This window comes from Pygocentrus nattereri, chromosome 18 (genome assembly GCF_015220715.1).
Source record: "Pygocentrus nattereri isolate fPygNat1 chromosome 18, fPygNat1.pri, whole genome shotgun sequence".
NCBI lineage: Eukaryota > Metazoa > Chordata > Actinopteri > Characiformes > Serrasalmidae > Pygocentrus > Pygocentrus nattereri.
In genome coordinates this window covers 31,711,803-31,721,126 of record NC_051228.1, presented here as the reverse complement: position 1 = coordinate 31,721,126, position 9,324 = coordinate 31,711,803, and the positions used below count along the sequence as shown (strand labels likewise).

General features: G+C 37.2%; 1 long non-coding RNA gene across 1 annotated transcript; it reads right to left on the bottom strand.

Moving 5' to 3' along the window:
• Positions 1 to 5,165: 5,165 nt before the first annotated feature.
• LOC119265934 lies at positions 5,166 to 5,828 on the bottom strand. The gene is made up of 2 exons (XR_005131760.1): positions 5,526 to 5,828; positions 5,166 to 5,374 (listed from the first exon to the last, which is right to left on the bottom strand). It is a non-coding gene; the product is annotated as an uncharacterized LOC119265934 (long non-coding RNA).
• Between the last annotated feature and the right edge of the window lie 3,496 nt (positions 5,829 to 9,324).

The following is a 9,324-nucleotide window of genomic DNA, read 5'->3' as shown; positions in this document are numbered from 1 at the left end:
ATTCCTCAGAATGAAGATCTGGGAATAGAGGGAGGGAAAAAATTCATGTCAGTGTCATCAAGATATACAACCACTTAGAAAAACATCAAGAATGGAAAAGAATAATCAGAATATCACAATATTTGAGCCATAATACAATTCTACTATGATTTTAAAGAGTTGTGTAATGTGCTGTATTGAGATAAGACATATATTGATAGAGTTTCATTCAACAGGTTGCAGTTTAAAATAGTAAACAGCGTTTTTATCTGATTTCACAGCACCTTCAGGTGGACTAAGAACAATGGACTTAAACCAGGATCAAAATATACATAATAAAATGTCAATACTCTGTTCAATATTGCTATTTTCACCTAAATGATCAGTGATGTTTATCTCCCATCTCTCTTAATTACATGTATACACTCTCAGAATAAAGGTATGGCACTGTCACTGGGACAGTACCCCTCTTGTCACTGTGGTGGTACCCTCAGGGGTACATCCCAGTACCTTTAGTCAGGGAATATAACTGTACCAGAATCCATTGAAGTTATATTTTCTGAACTGTACTGTCTCCACACACGCCGGCTCGTCTCCAGGCTTTTTGTTTTATTGTTATGATTTATAACGTTTGGTTATGAAAAGGTACAAATATCTACTTTTCCACTAGGAAAAACTCACGTAAGGTAAAACATCGGACCTTAAAAACACTGTTGTACCTTTGAGGGTACACGTACATTGTTTGTACCTTGATGAATGAATCATGTACCTGCATAGTACGTTCATTTCTAACACTGTACTTACATTAGGTATAAACAATGAGACGATCTTCATTTCATCTTATGTCCCAGTTACGACACTTTCATCCACTCATCCAACATACAGAGAAAAAGAGATAGACACTGCATTAATTCCTATACAGTGTGAACTGATTAGGATTATTCACATAATATATAATTATTACAGATCATCTGATGACTTACTTTTTTCCTCAGAGTGTAGAATCAGGTAAAGAAAGAGGGAAAAGGTGGTATTAGTAACGCTGATTTATACTTTAATTAGTCTAATGTATATTATCTTTATATAAATGACAAATAAAACTAAAAACCAACAACATGTGACACCACGCAATGTTCTCTCCCAGTCACTGGCACTAAAACTGATGCAGGTGGATTAGCTTTAGCTAATAATGCTCATAATGTTTACTAGTTCATTCATTACCACTTCATGTGGAAGGCTGTCAAAGGGTCCTTTCACAGGTTTCACTGTTCACTGCAGCACTGATCCTCCATCACACAGACATATGTAGGTAGAGAAAGACCACCATCATCCAGACAGGGGCAGAGGAATCCCTGGAAAAACATGCAGAGAACAAGCAGCACAGAACCAGACTGTACCTGCAAGAACAATCCACACCAGTTCATTTACATCGTAAAAAAGGACATTCAACCTCGTCAGTCTTCATCTCACCTTCTGGGACACAGCAAAGACAGAACGAAGACATTTTCATTTCAGTCCACCAACATGTAGATAAAAGAGAAGCATACAGGATGATTTTATTCTCTGATAAACACACATTCCTTATGTTTGCATAAAACAACGTTTAATAAAGTGTTTTCATTACTTTTATTGCCGTCGTCTCAAGTTTTAAAGTACTGCACAGTCTGTCCCACCAAGGTAGAAGATTTCAGCTCCAACATGTGAAGAGAAGTGAGAGAGAAAAAACAAGAAACCTAATCATAAAAGCATTTACCACCATTTACTCAAATGGAAAAGAAGCACAAACTCTACTAAGACACTGTTTACCTCACCTTATGTCCCAGTGCAGCCGTTAACCAGTGAAGACACTTTTATCCATTCAGTCAACATGGAAAAAAGAGGAAGACACTGCATTCATTTCCATAAAGAGAGAACTGTGTACAGATATTCAAACCACACATAATCATTTCACACAATTTGTTTACTTAACTTTTTACGCCATGGAATTCCTCAGAATGAAGATCTGGGAATAGAGGGAGGGAAAAAATTCATGTCAGTGTCATCAAGATATACAACCACTTAGAAAGACATCAAGAATGGAAAAGAATAATCAGAATATCACAATATTTGAGCCATAATACAATTCTACTATGATTTTAAAGAGTTGTGTAATGTGCTGTATTGAGATAAGACATATATTGATAGAGTTTCATTCAACAGGTTGCAGTTTAAAATAGTAAATAGCGTTTTTATGTGATTTCACAGAACCTTCAGGTGGACTAAGGACAATAGACTTAAACCAGGATCAAAATATACATAATAAAATGTCAATACTCTGTTCAATATTGCTATTTTCACCTAAATGATCAGTGATTTTTATCTCCCATCTCTCTTAATTACATGTATACACTCTCAGAATAAAGGTATGGCACTGTCACTGGGACAGTACCCCTCTTGTCACTGTGGTGGTACCCTCAGGGGTACATCCCAGTACCTTTAGTCAGGGAATATAACTACAAGAATCCATTGAAGTTATATTTTCTGAACTGTACTGTCTCCACACACGCCGGCTCGTCTCCAGGCTTTTTGTTTTATTGTTCTGATTTAAAACTTTGGGTTATGAAAAGGTACAAATATCTACTTTTCCACTAGGAAAAACTCACATGAGGTAAAACATCGGACCTTCAAAACACTGTTGTACCTTTGAGAGTACACGTACATTGTTTGTACCTTGATGAATGAATCATGTACCTGCATAGTACGTTTATTTCTAACACTGTACTTACATTAGGTATAAACAATGAGACGATCTTCATTTCATCTTATGTCCCAGTTACCACACTTTCATCCACTCATCCAACATACAGAGAAAAAGAGATAGACACTGCATTAATTCCTATACAGTGTGAACTGATTAGGATTATTCACATAATATATAATTATTACAGATCATCTGATGACTTACTTTTTTCCTCAGTGTAGAATCAGGTAAAGAAAGAGGGAAAAGGTGGTATTAGTAACGCTGATTTATACTTTAATTAGTCTAATGTATATTATCTTTATATAAATGACAAATAAAACTAAAAACCAACAACATGTGACACCACGCAATGTTCTCTCCCAGTCACTGGCACTAAAACTGATGTAGGTGGATTAGCTTTAGCTAATAATGCTCATAATGTTTACTAGTTCATTCATTACCACTTCATGTGGAAGGCTGTCAAAGGGTCCTTTCACAGGTTTCACTGTTCACTGCAGCACTGATCCTCCATCACACAGACATATGTAGGTAGAGAAAGACCACCATCATCCAGACAGGGGGAGAGGAATCCCTGGAAAAACATGCAGAGAACAAGCAGCACAGAACCAGACTGTACCTGCAAGAACAATCCACACCAGTTCATTTACATCGTAAAAAAGGACATTCAACCTCGTCAGTCTTCATCTCACCTTCTGGGACACAGCAAAGACAGAACGAAGACATTTTCATTTCAGTCCACCAACATGTAGATAAAAGAGAAGCATACAGGATGATTTTATTCTCTGATAAACACACATTCCTTATGTTTGCATAAAACAATGTTTAATGAAGTGTTTTCATTACTTTTATTGCCGTCATCTCAAGTTTTAAAGTACTGGACAGTCTGTCCCACCAAGGTAGAAGATTTCAGCTCCAACATGTGAAGAGAAGTGAGAGAGAAAAAACAAGAAACCTAATCATAAAAGCATTTACCACCATTTACTCAAATGGAAAAGAAGCACAAACTCTACTAAGACACTGTTTACCTCACCTTATGTCCCAGTGCAGCCGTTAACCAGTGAAGACACTTTAATCCATTCAGTCAACATGGAAAAAAGAGGAAGACACTGCTTTCATTTCCATACAGAGAGAACTGTGTACAGATATTCAAACCATACATAATCATTTTACACAATTTGTTTACTTAACTTTTTACGCCATGGAATTCCTCAGAATGAAGATCTGGGAATAGAGGGAGGGAAAAAATTCATGTCAGTGTCATCAAGATATACAACCACTTAGAAAAACATCAAGAATGGAAAAGAATAATCAGAATATCACAATATTTGAGCCATAATACAATTCTACTATGATTTTAAAGAGTTGTGTAATGTGCTGTATTGAGATAAGACATATATTGATAGAGTTTCATTCAACAGTTTGCAGTTTAAAATAGTAAACAGCGTTTTTATCTGATTTCACAGCACCTTCAGGTGGACTAAGAACAATGGACTTAAACCAGGATCAAAATATACATAATAAAATGTCAATACTCTGTTCAATATTGCTATTTTCACCTAAATGATCAGTGATGTTTATCTCCCATCTCTCTCAATTACATGTATACACTCTCAGAATAAAGGTATGGCACTGTCACTGGGACAGTACCCCTCTTGTCACTGTGGTGGTACCCTCAGGGGTACATCCCAGTACCTTTAGTCAGGGAATATAACTGTACCAGAATCCATTGAAGTTATATTTTCTGAACTGTACTGTCTCCACACACGCCGGCTCGTCTCCAGGCTTTTTGTTTTATTGTTATGATTTATAACGTTTGGTTATGAAAAGGTACAAATATCTACTTTTCCACTAGGAAAAACTCACGTAAGGTAAAACATCGGACCTTAAAAACACTGTTGTACCTTTGAGGGTACACGTACATTGTTTGTACCTTGATGAATGAATCATGTACCTGCATAGTACGTTCATTTCTAACACTGTACTTACATTAGGTATAAACAATGAGACGATCTTCATTTCATCTTATGTCCCAGTTACGACACTTTCATCCACTCATCCAACATACAGAGAAAAAGAGATAGACACTGCATTAATTCCTATACAGTGTGAACTGATTAGGATTATTCACATAATATATAATTATTACAGATCATCTGATGACTTACTTTTTTCCTCAGAGTGTAGAATCAGGTAAAGAAAGAGGGAAAAGGTGGTATTAGTAACGCTGATTTATACTTTAATTAGTCTAATGTATATTATCTTTATATAAATGACAAATAAAACTAAAAACCAACAACATGTGACACCACGCAATGTTCTCTCCCAGTCACTGGCACTAAAACTGATGTAGGTGGATTAGCTTTAGCTAATAATGCTCATAATGTTTACTAGTTCATTCATTACCACTTCATGTGGAAGGCTGTCAAAGGGTCCTTTCACAGGTTTCACTGTTCACTGCAGCACTGATCCTCCATCACACAGACATATGTAGGTAGAGAAAGACCACCATCATCCAGACAGGGGGAGAGGAATCCCTGGAAAAACATGCAGAGAACAAGCAGCACAGAACCAGACTGTACCTGCAAGAACAATCCACACCAGTTCATTTACATCGTAAAAAAGGACATTCAACCTCGTCAGTCTTCATCTCACCTTCTGGGACACAGAAAAGACAGAATGAAGACATTTTCATTTCAGTCCACCAACATGTAGATAAAAGAGAAGCATACAGGATGATTTTATTCTCTGATAAACACACATTCCTTATGTTTGCATAAAACAACGTTTAATAAAGTGTTTTCATTACTTTTATTGCCGTCGTCTCAAGTTTTAAAGTACTGCACAGTCTGTCCCACCAAGGTAGAAGATTTCAGCTCCAACATGTGAAGAGAAGTGAGAGAGAAAAAACAAGAAACCTAATCATAAAAGCATTTACCACCATTTACTCAAATGGAAAAGAAGCACAAACTCTACTAAGACACTGTTTACCTCACCTTATGTCCCAGTGCAGCCGTTAACCAGTGAAGACACTTTAATCCATTCAGTCAACATGGAAAAAAGAGGAAGACACTGCATTCATTTCCATACAGAGAGAACTGTGTACAGATATTCAAACCATACATAATCATTTCACACAATTTGTTTACTTAACTTTTTACGCCATGGAATTCCTCAGAATGAAGATCTGGGAATAGAGGGAGGGAAAAAATTCATGTCAGTGTCATCAAGATATACAACCACTTAGAAAGACATCAAGAATGGAAAAGAATAATCAGAATATCAGAATATTTGAGCCATAATACAATTCTACTATGATTTTAAAGAGTTGTGTAATGTGCTGAATTGAGATAAGACATATATTGATAGAGTTTCATTCAACAGGTTGCAGTTTAAAATAGTAAACAGCGTTTTTATCTGATTTCACAGAACCTTCAGGTGGACTAAGAACAATGGACTTAAACCAGGATCAAAATATACATAATAAAATGTCAATACTCTGTTCAACATTGCTATTTTTCACCTAAATGATCAGTGATTTTTTTTTTTTTTTTTTAATTTCTTTATTGAGCAACAACAATACAAAAAAAAGGATGGGGTGGACCCCAAACATAAAAATTTCTCACTTGTTTTACAATATTCAGAAGGAAAAAAAAAAAAACACACCCAACCACCCGCCCCTCCCACACACAAATCCCAACAACCCCATGTTAAGCACGGTGCATAAATAAAAGTAAAATTAAATCACAAACAAGAGGACAAGAAGAGAAAGGGAAAGGGAAAAGAGGACAATAAATGAAAAAACAAAAATACTAAAAAAATTATTAGATAAAAAATCTAAAGGGGACAAAAAAAAAAAAAAATTACTAAATAAATAGACAAACAACTCAGACCTGTGTCTCTTCTGGTTCAATGTCTACAGTGTCTATGATGGACAGCAAGGGGTCCCAAGTCCTGTTGAATTTACTCAATGCACCATTAAGGGAAAATCTAAGCCTCTCCAACTTCAGATTGAACAGAACTTCCTTGACCCAATGACTATAAGAGGGGGGTGCAGTATGTTTCCAGTTAAGCAAAATTAAACGCCTTGCCAGTAAAGAACAAAAAGCCATGCAGTGTTGGGCTTTGCTTGAAAAGGATTTAGTTTGAATAATACCAAAAAGAGCTGGGAGGGGGTGGGGATCCTCCCCAACATCATAGGCCTTGTGGAGGGTACCAAATATTTCAGACCAAAAATGTTTCAACTTAGGGCATGACCAAAACATGTGCATGAGGTCAGCAGGAGACTGGTTACATCTATTACAGGTATCTGCGACATTGGGGTAGAATTTTGACAGTCTATGATTTGTATAGTAGATCCTATGTATTAATTTGCATTGAATTAGACCATGTCGTGCACAGATAGAAGAGTTGTGTACTAATTGTAGAATATTAGCCCACTGGTCCTCCTCAAGGGTCATACCTAAATCTTGTTCCCATAAGTTTTTTGTTTGTTGGGGAAAGACAGCGGTAGTGGAGTCTAATGCCCTAAAAATGTGAGAAATATTTCTTCTCTGATTGGGGTCCATCAAGAAAAGTTTATCTACTAAGGTCCGTACAGGAAGATTTGGAAAGTCAGGGTAATTTTTCTGAACAAAGTCCCTAATTTGAAAAAACCTAAGGAGTTGGGAGGGAGGAAGCTTAAATTTGGTTGATAATCCAGTAAAAGACATAAAAGTGCCGCTATCATAAAGATCATGAATTGAGACAACGCCCCTCTCAAACCACAATTTAAAAGCAGAGTCCATAATAGATGGTTTGAAGTTATGGTTGTTTAATATTGGTGCATAAATTGAACTGTCTCTCAGGCCAAAATGTCTTCTGAATTGCAACCAAATTTTGAGGGACTGTCTGACTACTGAGTTTTTGCTTGCATTCACTGTTGGCAAAGTAAGGGGAGAACAAAGCCACGCCCTCAATGAGGATTGAGATGAAGACATTTCAATTTTTACCCAAGCAGGCTGGTTGGTCATGGGCGTGTCGGTCCAATATAGCAATTTATGAATATTGGCTGCCCAATAATTGGGGAGAGCAAGACCCCCTACTCTTTTAGGCAATTGTAATATTTTACTCCGTATACGGACAGGTTTATTAGCCCAGAGAAACTTAGACACTAATTTGTTCAGTTTATTAAAAAACTTTTTTGAAATGAGTACAGGAATATGTTGAAAGAGGTAGAGAAACTTTGGCAATATGGCCATTTTAACAAGGTTTACCCTGCCAGCCAATGACAAAGGTAAAGTGGACCATCTAGCAAAGTCATCCTCAACCTTAACAAGCAAGGGGACAAAGTTTTTATTGAAAGTGTCTGCCAGAGTCTTGGTTATGATTATACCTAAATATTTAAAACTATTGTCCGCCCTTTTAAAAGGTGCAATGCTGTCCGGGAGAACCCCAACCAACTCATTTAATGCAAATATTTCACTTTTCCCCAAATTGAGTTTGTAGCCAGACAGTTGGCCAAACTCTTTTAAGATGTCTAAGGTGACTGGGAGTGATGTGGATGGGTTGGATACATAAAGGAGCAAGTCATCGGCATATAAAGATAATTTGTGTTCAGTGTTGTAGCGAAGAATACCTTGAAATCTCGGTTCAGATCTCAACCAGATCGCTAACGGTTCAATGGCTATGGCAAACAATAAAGGGGATAGTGGACAACCTTGTCTTGTGCCACGATGAAGTTGAAAAGGAGGTGAGAATGTATTGTTTGTTTGTACAGAGGCAACTGGGGATGAATACAGCAATTTGACCCATGAAATAAAGCCAGAGCCCAACCCAAATCTATCCATTACCTCAAACAGGAAGTCCCATTCTACCCTGTCAAAAGCTTTTTCGGCGTCCAGCGACACCACGACCTCTGGGACGCTGGAGCTGGGAGTGTTGAGTATGTCGAGAAGCCTTCTAGTGTTGTGAGATGAATGTCTACCCAACATAAAGCCTGTTTGGTCTAACGAAATAATTTTTGGTAGAATCTGTTGGAGACGAAGGGATAATAGTTTAGCAAGAATCTTGTAATCAACATTTAAGAGCGATATGGGTCTGAAGCTACTACAAAGTAGTGGATCCTTATCCTTTTTTAACAGAAGAGAAATAGTAGCATTATTTAAAGTTGGGGGTAGTCGGCCAACAGACAATGCTTCATTATATACATCACTTAAGATCTTAGAAAGAAGTGGGGAAAATTCCTTATAAAATTCTACTGTGAAACCATGTGGACCCGGTGACTTACCACTTTGTAAAGCTCTAATAGCACTTACAACCTCAGATGGAGATGTTGGGCTAGCTAACTTTTCTACCCACTCCTGTTCTATTGTGGGGAAAACAATATTATTGAGTATATTGGGTGTGTTTAACTGAGGGTGGTCAGATGCATATAGGTCAGAACAGAATTTTGCAAATGTTTCATTTATACTTTTTGGGTCAGTAAGGGTGATACCTGATGGTGATTTTATGGTTGGGGTTAGTCTAGAGGCAGCGGCTGCTCTGGACTGCTGGGCAAGGAGTTTGCCAGCTTTATCTCCTGACTCAAAGAATTTTTGTTGGGACTTAAGCAGTTGCAGTTCTGCTTC